This window comes from Dipodomys spectabilis, unplaced genomic scaffold, assembly GCF_019054845.1.
Source record: "Dipodomys spectabilis isolate Male_0828 unplaced genomic scaffold, ASM1905484v1 ptg000247l, whole genome shotgun sequence".
Lineage (NCBI taxonomy): Eukaryota > Metazoa > Chordata > Mammalia > Rodentia > Heteromyidae > Dipodomys > Dipodomys spectabilis.
Window position 1 is genome coordinate 934,820 of NW_024870924.1, and position 13,643 is coordinate 948,462.

The 13,643-nt window shown below is 33.0% G+C and overlaps 1 pseudogene; it reads left to right on the forward strand.

Annotated features, from left to right (window-relative positions):
* The first annotated feature begins 6,956 nt into the window (after nucleotides 1-6,956).
* Nucleotides 6,957-7,056, forward strand: LOC122124798 (annotated as a pseudogene).
* The last annotated feature ends 6,587 nt before the right edge of the window (nucleotides 7,057-13,643 follow it).

Sequence of the window (13,643 nt, forward strand, 5' to 3'; positions counted from 1 at the left end):
CACCCAGTCCCAGAGTTCAGGCTCCATGACCGGACCCAAAAATAAATAGATAAATAAATAAACGAATAAGTAAATAAATAAATATATATATATATATATAAATAAACCAAGAAACTATGGTGGGGCAATGTGATACAAGCATTCAATTCTAGCACACAGACTGACAGGAGATTAGAGACTGGAATTACATAGTGATACCTTCCTGGACCAGGTAGTATAATTTTGTCTTAATAAAAGATACCAAACAAGAAAGGAATACGCAATTGGAAGTTTGGGCTAATTTTGTCAATATGTTTTTAGAAGTCGTTTCCTATTGAAATGCAACTCATATATAATCCTCAATTCTGCTTTTAAATGCTCTCTTCATTATAGAACATTCCTAGATGCAAAATGGCTCATGATTCCCATGCAAAATTAGAAAAAGTAAGTAATCATCATTCTTTTAGATTTCAAGGAAAGGATGAAGGATTACAAAAGCTTAAGCCTGGAGGAATAGCAAAGTTCATATATTAGAGTTTAGACTTCAAATAAATATTTTGGTGTTGTTTGTAATTTCATATTCTATAAGATACTACAAAATTCTTTTTAAGTAGCGTGTTTAATTGACAAATTTACAAATGTTTCTTGCATTCAATTTGCCTAGCATATTGTTTCAAGAGAGTTATAATTAGAACTCAGTTAATAGATAATTCCAACAGTTCCTGTATAAAATGATAATGTAAATAATGTAGACCGAGTTGCCAAGAAATGGATATTAATTTATAAATTTAGAAAGGGCAATTTTTTGAGGCTTTGGTATAACATGTTATGAAGAGAATAATTGTGTGACTTCTTCTTTCTTCTACCTGTATGTAACACAGGAAGCAATTTCCTTAATTTCATGCCTCTGTATACAATAAGAAAAATGCTGGGTTTGGAGTTTGTTTTTATTTTTGTTTTTGTTTTATTGGTTTGTCCTAGGGGTTGAACTCTGGGCTTGGACACTGTCTCTGAGCCTGTTAAGCTCAAGGCTTGTGCCTACCACTTCAAGCTCAGTACCACTTGTGTCTGGCTTTTGCTGAGAAGTTTATTGGAAATAAGAATCCAGGGAACCTTCCTGCTGGGTGGGCTTTGAAGTGCAATCTTCCGATCTTAGCATCCTGAATATCTATGATAGTTAAAAAGTATAAATAGCATAAATATATATAATATTTTCAAGAATGCAAGTGGAGGAAAAATGATGCAACCCGGTTTATTGTGGTGGTCTTTCCAGAACACGGAGGGCATCACATTAGCATAGGTGTAGTATTTTTTCCCATAGAAATAATTATTTGTGATGTGAATTAAGGGAATTTTGAGGTGCACCCTGCAAGTTGGAAACTGTTGGTCTAGGATGACTTTATGGCATAAATTTTGGGATTGATGGTCATAGAAATAATAGCTTAATCTCATAAACAATTGCTTACTCTTGAAGAATTAATTATAGCATGCTTCATAGTTTTATCCTATACCAGAATGTGGCTATTTTTCTGTTCACTTCTCAATGTGTAACACCCCATTGGAAAATGCAACTATTGCAGAATTACATAACATGCAAATAGGTACTATTTTGAATCTCTCAGTTATGGAATGTTCAGAATTTGAAAGTGAGTAGTTATTCGTAGTTCTTATTTTGAGGAACACACATATTCTGTCCTCTTAACAACTTATTTACTTTTAAAAGTTATGGGTTTCTATAGAATTAAACAGTTTTCAGTTTTAGTATGAAAAAGTACTAATTTATTCTTTTATGAAAATATTGGCAATTATATTGTGAAAAAATTGTCAAGTTATATAACATTCAAGGTGATGGCCCTCTGATAAAGAAGGGGTAATTAATTCAAATTAGATGCCAAATATTACGGATTTTTAAAAAAGTTACTACATGAAGAATAATATTTACTATACCAATACAGTGAAATTTTATTTCATGCAGCTTATTTTTTAAATTTAATTTTAATGTGAAAGTGATGTGCAGTGGGTTAGCAATTGTAAGGCAGTGAATACATAACTGTTCAAACTTGTTATCCCCTCTCTCATTTTTCTCAGTTTTCCTTCAGCCCCAAACCCCTCACAAGTTGTAATGTACATTTCCAACATAATTTCTTATGAGTATTGCTATTGCATTGGTTTGACTTTGTTCTTTGTGTAGCCAATTTGTTGTTTCTCTTCCCTTCCCTAATTAAGGTAAATGTATAAACAATACACAGGGTACCAAAATCAAACACAATAGGAGATAACCCATAGGGGAAAAACCCCAGGAAAATAGAAATCACATAGTACATTAAAAACAACAACTGCAAATAAATATCTCTCTCGATATCCTGGAGTTCATTTTGCTCAGCATCAGTTTATATGTTCATATATATGCATAACAAAGAAACTGGAAAATAATAGTTTCATGGATAATATATCATGAAAACAACATGTTAACTGTTTCTGATGGTAAAGGTGGAATTAGGATTGGTAAATACACAATTCTAATAAAGGAATTTCAAAAGAGTTTTAAAATTATGACAGGTAAATTTTAATTGATCAAACTTTTTAACTTAGCCTATTAAAATTTAAATTTCCTGGGAAAATAGGCTTTCATGCAAAGAAATCCAAGGAGACTTAGCTGAGAGGGAGCAATGTGGGTAAGATGGCTCATTTTTACAATAAACAAACAAGCCTCACAAACCGTGCTGTAAATCCTGCAGGTTAAAATGAGAATTGTCCTTACCCAGGAAATATAGTCTTACTGTGAGAAACAAGGTTGTAGTGGAATTTAAACTAAATAGTAATTTTCTTAAAAAGATAATTTTGGTCAAAATATTTAGGGCGAAAGTGCCCTTCAAAATGAAAGAACGTATTGAGTTTACACTTTTCTGTTTGTAATATGTTCCACAATGTCTTTGCACTTGAAGCACTGAAACACAGAAAAAAATCTGATTGGATACTTCACATTTCTAAGTAGCTCAAAAATATAATATCCTCATTAACATGAGATAGTGAAGACTTCTCTTATTACATAAGCCAAAATGTTTGGGGATCAGAAAAGAATTGAGCAAATTGCAAAGGTAAGAAAACGCTTACTTAGAAGCCCTTGCTAAGGGTACTGGCTTCAGCCGTGGAGGGGGCCAAAACTTTTTGATATAGATTGTCTTAATGTTTTTGCTACCTAAAGTGATTTTACAGAGCCTATTTACCTCAGTATAATGCAGAACAAATTGAATGAAGACATGAAAATAAATTCCACCTCCAAATAAAAGAGTTTTAAAAGAGAAACCTGAAGATGTAGCAGTGGCGGATGCAGTATAGTCCTTCACCTTCACTAGACTTGAAGCCAAGAAGCTGTGATTAATTGGAAATCAGGCAAGAGCTAAGAAGGGAAATAGAAGTAGGACATAGAAGTATTGTCCTTTGTAACAGACAATGTAATCCAAGGAATGGGTGATTTAAATCTCTTCTTCTCCATACATCTTGTTGAGCAAAAGCAAGACCAAGAGAAAAATAATCTATTGAAATAATTTTGCAAAGAATAATTTCACTGTTCATAATATGGTATCTAAGGAAAGTCTTAAGAGAGAAGATAAAAGTTGTAAGAGAGAAGATAAAAACGGATTATTCTTCAGTTTCCTCTAAGCATTTTGTTAGCAAAATATATCTTTGAGGTTAGAAGTGACTGAACCAAAAAGGGGTGGATTACTTATTTTTGTGGGCACATTAGACACAAGAAGATTTCAAGGTAAAAGAAAAAAGAAAAAAAAAATATAGCTAAATATTTGTGATTACAGGTTCTTGGACTGGTTTTTTGGAGACAAAGATTTGCATTAGTGTTGGTCTTCGTTAACATAGTTGTTGGGTTTTCGTGGCAACCAAATGAAAAAGGCAAGTTTAATGGACTCGTTTGGACAAGTAAACAGCATGATAGAAAATAATGGCAAATAATATTTAATGAATTATTTTGAAAAATTACTTTGTGACAACAAAGAAGGAAAGATAAAATTCCAAATCTCTTGACTTTATTAAAAGTATGAAAATAGAGTAGTGAAGAGATTGAGAGAAAACAAAGAGAATTGCTTTCTCTCCAGTGGAGTAATAGGTTCTTGTTTTTGTTTCTTCCATTCTGTCTTCACAAGCTATCAAGTGTGCCTCAGGACAGGAGTATCCAGTTCAGACAAAGAACATTCGCAGAAGAAAATATTTGCAGTAGATATAAGTGACTTATAACCTTAGACAATCTATTTAAATCTGTTTAAAATTCTCCCCACACTCCAAACTGCCCTCTTTGCACAGCTTTGTTTGCTTTTCCAAAGACTGACCTTCATTAACTATTTAAAATGTTGAGAGGTCATATTCATACTCTCTAGAGATTGCTGTTTGGTTGCAATTTTTGTATGTTTTTGTTTGTTGTTGTGTTTTTAACTGAATATCAAAAGGTTGTGCAAGTGTGTTACAATTAAATATGTCCATCTAATTGTCTAATGCTCCTGGATCAGAGTCACTCCTTCTATCAATCTGAACCAACCCTTTCTCCAAGATTTATTTCAGATTTACCACTTCCTTTATTACATGTGTACATTGAGTATTCTAGCTGTACTTGCCCCTTGTTCTATTTTTCATTCATTCTATTTCTTTACTATTGCTCCTCTCTGTTTTCAATTTCTGGATAGTCATTCTGATAAACTGCCTGTTAATACTTTGAAAGGTTTATATACATTCCATGGAGTTTCAATCCCACATATACTTGAACTGATGTCAGCTTATATTTCCATAATTCATTTATCTGCAATAACAATTCCCAAGACTGAAGATGTGAATCACTTAGACATGATTTTATTCTCATTCATTTGGAAGATTAATCTTTAGTCAGCAAGAAAGTTTAAAAATGACTTAGAATGTATTCCTAACTACCAGTTTTTATAAATGGCTTTGTACAATGGTGTGTGATTATTTTATTTTACAAAGATAATATTTTCTACTACCTATAAGTTTTGGAAAAAGAAGAAAACTAAAATTTACTAGTGTAGAGGAATATGATAGAAATAGAAGACATATTTTATGTTTGTCATATCTCTGATCAGTACCCAAATGCAAGACTTAAAGTCATATTTCTTACTATGTTAGACAGATAGGGAAAACATAAAACAACACTTGATGTTTTGAAGCACTAAGGATCTTCTTAGTTAATGTTTTTCTAAATTATATTTGACCTCTAAATCAAGTTTTCCTAGCCTTGGTAGACCAATTATGGATCTATCATTCCAGAAACTATTTTTGGCAAACTTATGCTGCACTGAAATCTTTCATTAATCATTAGGAGAGGGGTATTAAAAATAATCTTGTTCATTTGTGATTTTGTTCACTCATATGGGCTGGTCATTTGTAAATTAAAAGTTTGAACTACAGTACTTTCTCTCATATTTTGTGATCTCATCTTTCATTTCAAATTTCCTTGCATTTCACAGTTGATTACTGCTAATTCCTGTAAGGAATTGGGGACCTGAAATATTATAGGACATGAGAAATTGAGATTAGTCTTCAATTACTTTCTGTTGGCATGTTTCATGAGCCGAAGTGAGAAGTCTTGCCCTTGTTATCTGATGATGCAGATAACTTGAACCTGGTATCCTAGGACCCGTGGGTCCTGCAGAAGAATAATAGCTTTTAGACATCATCTCAGCAAAATTTGGGTATAATCTGTAAGAATTCTTCAGAAATATGGAGAAAAACACTTTGGGACCAGCAAGTTAAAACATTAAACAGAGCATCAGAGTAAAATCCCTTATACATTAGTGGAAAACAATACTGTTATTTTACCATGTGAATTCAGAAGACCACGAACATATAGAAGGTATCACAAGTTTATACAGAAGACATTGCATTGATACTTTTTATATTCTAATATATATTCTAAACCTAATTATTTATATTCCAATCTATTTATGAGAATAAATGTCAATATATTTGTCAAACTATCAATTCTAGTAAGATTCACTGTGTGAAATTTAAAATCAGCACATATAAATATAAAATATATAAGTATATATAATATAAAAAGGCAACACTGTTTTAAAGTATTATTCCATTATCTCTACCTCAGTTTTTGGTATAGTTAGACTTAAAGCTTTACCATTTGTTGATTGAGAGCCTAGAGGCAAGAGGAAACACTGTGATTAAAACATTACCAATTTAAGGCCTAATATCGAGGAGAAACTTATGGACTTCTCCAGGAGCTACGGAAATATTTGGTGATAGAAAGTCAGTAGAGTAAGTTCCTGCCTGGTTGGATGATAGACAGGCAAGGACAATAGGTAATCATGCATATGAATAAGTTTTTCACCTTCTTGGCTTTAGCTACTTTTGAAATGATAAGTATAATAAACAATTATATTTTGATAAAATGGCTTCCATTCTAAACAATTCTGTCTGAACTGTTCATCTCTCTATGATCTCTTGTAACTAAGGTTAGTTTTGTTCCAGTGGACAGTCTTTGCTGTCAGGGTAAGATATTCTGATTGGTCTGTTCCTACATCAAGAAGGGCAAAGGGTCAGCTATACATTTGTCCCAGCAAGACCTCATTTGGGAAATTTTAAGTTGCACAAGTTAAGAAGTAGTTCTTAAGCAAGGCTTTCTTTGAATCCATTAGCTCCACAAAGCTATCTCAATTGATAAAAAAATACTTGAAAAGCAATCACCTTTGGACTTAGCTGTAAAGGCTTCAAAGTATGATAAAATTTAAAATGAAAAAGACAAAATAGTCATTGACAAAAAATTTCAAATGTGAGCAATCGACCAAACAATATGTTTTTTCCCATTATACACAGAATTTTAGAGAAATAAGATCAATAGCATTTTTAGGAACAATAAGGGTTCCTTGTTATAAATAGTCAACCATGGATATATGCCTGTATAAAAATTGCATCATTAAGTACATAAATTTAGATGATACTACATGTTTCAGCAGCAGGCCTACCCAAATTACAACAATACAGAGATTAACATGGCACTTGCCCAAGGATGATATGAAAATTTGTGAAGTATTCCATATTTTTCATTCTTCTGATGCAAGAAATGAAAAACAGTTAAAAACAGTTATTAAAAAGTTCATTACAAAAATACAAGTGTAACAATACTTGTAATTCATAGAATTAAAGGTTAGTTTGACATCAGTATATTAAATCTTCACCTGAGAAAGGTCTTTACATAGCATAACCTTTACAAAACTTGAAATTATTTAACATTGTCATTTTATTCCAAAGAAATAAAATAATACAAGTACCTAGGAAAAAAAGAATCTTAAACTTTTTCTATATGGAATGCAATCTGAAAGGACACAGTTATTAATGAACATATACATTATATAAAAATGTAGAATTCAAAGTATTATATCTAGGAGTGAATTAAATAGATTATGGACATTATACAAACAGATATACTTTTTTCAGAAAAGCATCATGAACATCTTTAGTTTCTATACTATTTATTTCAAAAGATAAGTTAAAATTATTTCTGATTTAAAAAAATCACAAACTCTGCAGAAATCATTATAGATGTATACAAACAACTCTTGAATACATTTTGACATCAAAGTCAGGCAATTCACCTGGATGAATACATGGAATCCATGAATTTTTAAAGTAAGATATTGCTGTTGCTTTGTATTCTGAAAAAAATTGTAGAGAAACAAAGGATGGACTGGCATTTTTGAAATTTAAGAAACTCAACCAAACCATTACAACTTAGGAGAAAAATTTGTACAGTCTTCCACAACTTCAAAGAGGTAGTAATACTTACTTATCGTTTTGGAAATATCAAATGCAGTTTTCGGGATCCAAAAGAAGAAATTTGCTTGGATCTTCCTCAATTTTTTTCTTGCAAATGATACCATTCCTCACTTTTTCATCTTACTTCCTGTCTTCGTCAGAATTGCCTAACCAAAGACTTTGAGTGCCAGTGAGAATGAGATGTCCATGTTTTTCTCCAATATTTCACATTGGTTGAACTGGTCAGAAAAATCTGGTGAATTTTCTGCATATATTTATTCACCATGATTTATTTTATCTTTTTTCCATTTTACCTACTCTAAATTATTCTAACTGGAGAGTAGGGAATGTATAGAGAGCAGAGGAAAGATTTTCCTCAATATTCAAAGGTACAGACTGAAAATGAGGACCAGTGGTGTCTTCATGTGCAGCTTATTCTAGGAATGAGAAAATAGGAAACAATGCCTGCAATGTACATGATTTGGGAAATACCATGTTATAGTGTAAGAGAACTCACTATTCAACTTATGGGCTTAAAGAGCTTTCTAATAGCTTCCTAATATTGGTATTCAACATTAGAAAAAATGTATTATGCAGTAGTAAAATTGAAGTCCTTTGTATGACTACCTAAATTCTTGTTTTTTTAAAGACATTTATTTTCATCTAAAAAATAGGCCTGTCTATTGTCTTCAGGTGATTTTGATGATTGAAGATGCTTAATGAGAAGTCAAAATGTATTAGTAGTCCTTTTCTATCAATGAAATTTCACTTTTTCTTCTTGGAGGATATAATGATCAAAGCAATAATTCAGAATCAGCAAGCAATCGTTCAGAATCATGCTTGCAGTGCAAGTGAATCACCAGTAAGTAATCCTCGATACCATTATCCACAAAGATTTGTCATAGATACAATCAGCCTGCCTTCTCTAGCTGCTTTCCTAGCCTGGGCCTATTCCTTCATTGTTCAGGAAAAGTGTGATTCAACTGATTTTAGTCAGATCTGTTAGTAGAATTATCAAGTATTTAGATTTTTTTTTAAATTAGTTGTGGGGCCTGAACTCTGGGCCAGGGCACTGTCCTTGAGCTCTTCAAATCAAGGCAAGTGCTCTACCACTTGAGGCACAGCAACACTTCTGGATGGTTCTGTTTATGTGGTGCTGATTTGGGAAATGGCAGAGCAGAAAGTGAATTGATGCAACCAAAATTATAAAAACAAAATAAATTAGGATAATTATGGAGCAATCATATTGTCCATGAGAACCATGAAAGAGAGAGAGGAAAATAGATACAGATGTGCAATGACCTAGCTAGCCACAAAATCCATGCTTCTAATCAATTTACAGAGCAAACAATTTTTTTATTTTTTAAAAGAGATGGAAATAGAATATATGTATTTACTTGAAATTAGTAAATACATTTTTAGTAGCCTACATAAAGAGTCAGAGCTTTGACCAAATTACAAACAAGAATCTTAAAACTTGGGCTGGGATGGTGGATCAATGGTAGAGAGCTTGCCTTGCAGCTTACTACAGCGGAGACTATTTCCAAAAAGGCCAGACATATGAATAATAGGGATGAAGATGAGTAAACCCCTCTTCATTGGGAAGCCTAGAGTGGACAATTAGACATTGTGCATGAGTTGGTAGCTCAAGGCAGATATTCATGCAATAGCTGTGAATGGCTGGACACCCCTGTACAGTGCTTATATGTGGAACATATTGCAACAGCCCACACACACACACATAAACACACATACACATACACATCATCAGATTTCTTCTTAAGTATTTTTTGCATATGCTCTTAAGAATAAATTTACATTACTAAATTGAATTTCTGACAGAAAAATATCACTGTACATCTTGGTTGTATGCTCTCAGGTTTAAATTAATATCTAAGTATGTGCATTACATAAGTATAGGAAAAAGTAGGAGCCACACCGGTGGCTCAGGTCTTTAATCCTAGCTAATCAGAAAGATGAAATCTGATGATTGTGCTTTGAAACCAGACCAAGAAAAAAAAAATCCATTAGATTCTGATTTGAAAGTAACTACCAAAGCTTGAAATGGAGCTGTAGTATAAGCATTAAAATGCTAGCTTTGAGAAAACTAAAACAAAAGAATAACAAATTCTGGAACAGAGTGAGGCCCTGAGTTCAAGCTCTAGTATTAGCACCAAACGAATGAATGAATGAATTAATTAACTAAAAATAAATTAAGTGGTCACATGTGGACAGGCAGGTAAAATATAACAATCGTGGAGACTGGATTATGTATTATTTTGTAATAAGGCAAATTATCATTTTTCCTAATCATTAATATTTTATCTGAACTTTTTTATACAATAAACCCTGAGTTTGGCATGCATGTATATGTGTGTGTACATGTGCGCACATGTGTGTGTATGTGTGTGTGTGTGCGGTTGCAGTGTTGCTTGCCAATGTGGACAGAGTGAGGCTGAAAAGAGCTGTATTGAAATGTTATTTATCAGTGTTCCATCCTGTCATTTGAGTGGAACCACCCTTCTGTACATTTTATTTGTCAAATAATAACATCCTCATAATCAAAGCATTTACACCATTAAGTTAGATAAAAGAGATCACTTTCAGTTCTTAGTATATGTTAGGCAAGAAGATACACATATAATTACATAGTGAGTTATTGCTGTAAGATGACTGTCAGTACAAAATATGTATTTGACCTCTTAAATTGGATATACTTTTAAGATATACTCATAGAGTGATTTTGACCAACTCGACCAAACAGGTATTACTCTGGTTATTCCTGTGAAACTCAAGGTGGATAAACACTTTCCAGATTTCTGTTGAAAATAACTTTCTTTGTAAGATCATATCTATTCACACTAAGATAATAAACCCCGTATTTTTAGGTTTGAATATCCCATCATATTGACTGAAAATCAGTATTGTGGATATGTTTGTTAGATATACATTGCAAAAACAAACAAAAAGCATGTGTCACCTCCAGATTGTGGATGTATTTGATGTTGTTTTGTACATACAAATGTTTCTTCATTTATTGTTCTTTTGTGGGAGTAACTATCACAACTTTAACAAATAAAGATTTTTGAATATCTTTTCCAATATAAATAAAATCCCAGAGCAAGTCATGCAATTTCTGAAAACCCTTTGAATATTTTATGATCCTAACTACTCAGGAGACTGAGATCGGAGGATCACAGTTCAAAGCTAGGCCGTGAGACTCTTATCTCCAATTAACCACCAGAAACCAGAAGGGGCACTGTGGCTCAAAGTAACAGCAGACTAGCCTTGAGCTGAAGAGCTTGGGTACAAAGCTAAGGCCCAGAGTTCAAGCCCTACAACTGAAAATAAATAAATAAATTAATAAAGCAGCCGGGTGCTGGTGGCTCACACCTGTAATCCTAGCTATTGAGGCTGAAATCTGAGGATCGTGGTTTTCAGTTCATTGACTATACAGCTAAAAACATTTCTGAAATAAACATTGTTAAAATCTGAAAATGTAAATGTGTATATAGCCTTTTTATGCCGCATTTTATGAAAAGCCAATTTTTATGAAACTAAAAGATATAGAATAAAAGAATGGAAGTGAATTGGGTGAGCTAATTATTAGTATAACTTTGTTTTCTATTAGCACAGTCTTTTGAATGTACATGATGAAGTTAAATTATGTCCTTTGTGACACTACGCTTGTTATTGTTAGAATCTTTGTAGTTATAAGAGTGAATTTGTAGTACAAATTAATGTCTTTGAAAATGATTAGGAATAATCTTGTGTTTTGTGTCCTACTCCCCCCAAAATGAGTTCTTTTCAAGTGTTAATAGTTTATAATTGAATCTTCAGTATCATAAGAAATTTTGAAAAAATGGATTGTGTGGGGCAAGATGTAGCCGCCTCTATAAGCTTCTTGTATCTGAATAGGCCTATCTTTTTGCATGTTTGGGAAGTTCTCTGCTAGGATCCTGTTAAATTTCCTAGACCATTAACTTCTGTTTCTAGGTGCTCCTCTACACCCATTATCCTTAGATTAGGCCTTCTGATGGTGCCTTCCAAGTGTTGGATAGATCTATCATATTTCTTGGACTTGTCTTGGATGGTTGTATGTTCTTTCTCTATAATATCTAGGCTGTCTTCAATCCCTGAGATTCGATCTTCTGCATGGTCTAACCTGCTGTCAAGACTTTCTACATTGTTTTTTAACTCTTTTCCATCTAATTGGTCAGCTTTGATGGCTTCAAGTTCTTTGTTGAAGTTTTGTTTTAGATCTTGTATGAACTTCTTTACTTCCTTAATTTGATGTTAAGTGTTTATTCTCAGATCACTTAGTTGATTGGTTATGGTTTCCTTAGACTCCCCTTCCTTCTGTTGGGTTCCATTCAGCATTCCCTTTGTGGTCTCCCTGACTTCCTTCAGCTCTTTGTTAATGGATTCCATGAATGCCTTTAGTGATCTTTGTGTATTCTCTTCCTCCTCTCTCAATTCCTGTATTACTCTTTGATTAGCTTCCTCCCATTCATGGGGTTCCTGTAGTTCTCTTTGAGTGTTCTCAGCCTGTTCACACCATTCCTGCCTTTCTCTTTGAGTATTCTCAAGCTGCTCATGCAAATCCTGTATCAGCTTTTGAGTAGCTTCCTCACGCTTATGATATTCCTGTATAAACATTTGGAATGCTTCCTCTCTCTCCCTATCACGCTCATACAGAGACCTTTGTATGCTTTCAGTCTTTTGATTTATCATGTTTGCCAGCAGCATTTGTAGAGCTATTTGGGAATTCTCCTCTGGATTATTCATTGTCTGTTCTGTCCCCTGATTCTCAGGATTGGGAATTGAGATACCCAGATTTGCTATTTTTCTTGTGTTTTTCCGGCTTACTCTGCCCATTTGAGATGAAAATAGCACCAGTTTTGTGCTAGAACACTATCTTAAGGCAAGCTTCAACCCAAGTCTGAATTTGCACAGTCAATAGTCTACAGATACAATCTAGTTCAACAGATACATCTATTCAACATCAAACAACTATACGTTAATGGGCTAGAAACCGCAAAGAATTTGGAATACCAGAAATTATTAGGGTTAGGGAGAGATGTGGGTAAAAAAATAGCAATAGATTTATGTGGGGAGGCTCAGGGAGAGTTAACTAAGTCTTAATCTCAAATCAGGAAATAGGTTGGGTAGGATGAAAGTAGAGAGAGAGAGAAAAAAAGAAAGGGAACGGGAAAAGAAAAGAGACCAGAAAAAATAGAAAGGAAGAAATTAATAAAATTATGTAGAGTCGATAACAATCTATTTAGATAAGAACGTGAATTTATTGAGAGAAGGGGAGGGATATAAAGGAGATGTGAAAAACTTAAAAATAAAAATGCTTAAAATATTATATAGGTATAAAGAGGTAGTACTGCTATTAAGGAATTTAAGTCTTAGAGGTTTTGACTTGAGTAATAAATTTGTGGATTAAGTGTGTACACAATGGGGGATAGGGTCTCATAGTCAACTACGGGTTTATCTGAGGATGTGCAGGACAAGAATTAAGTCACATAAAGAAGAACGAAAGAGAGGAGAAGGTGAAAAGGATAAGAAAGGAAGAAGAAAAAGATGACAAGTTCAGTAGAGCTAAACAAAAAACAAAAAGATATTTAAAAAGAAAAAAAAAAGAGAAAGAAGACAGAAAAAGAAAGCAAAAACGCTCACTCCCGTATCCCCAAAACAAAAATTGTAAGAGGAAAAGAATGTTTCTGGAAAACAATTATTTTATCAAAAAAGGCAAAGATTAAAGATTGAAAAAAGATTTAGAAAAGAAAAAAAATTTTTATATAAGGTACCAAAAATAAAAAATAAAAAAAAGAAGACGAAGAAGAGAAAAAAGAAAAAAGTAAACACAA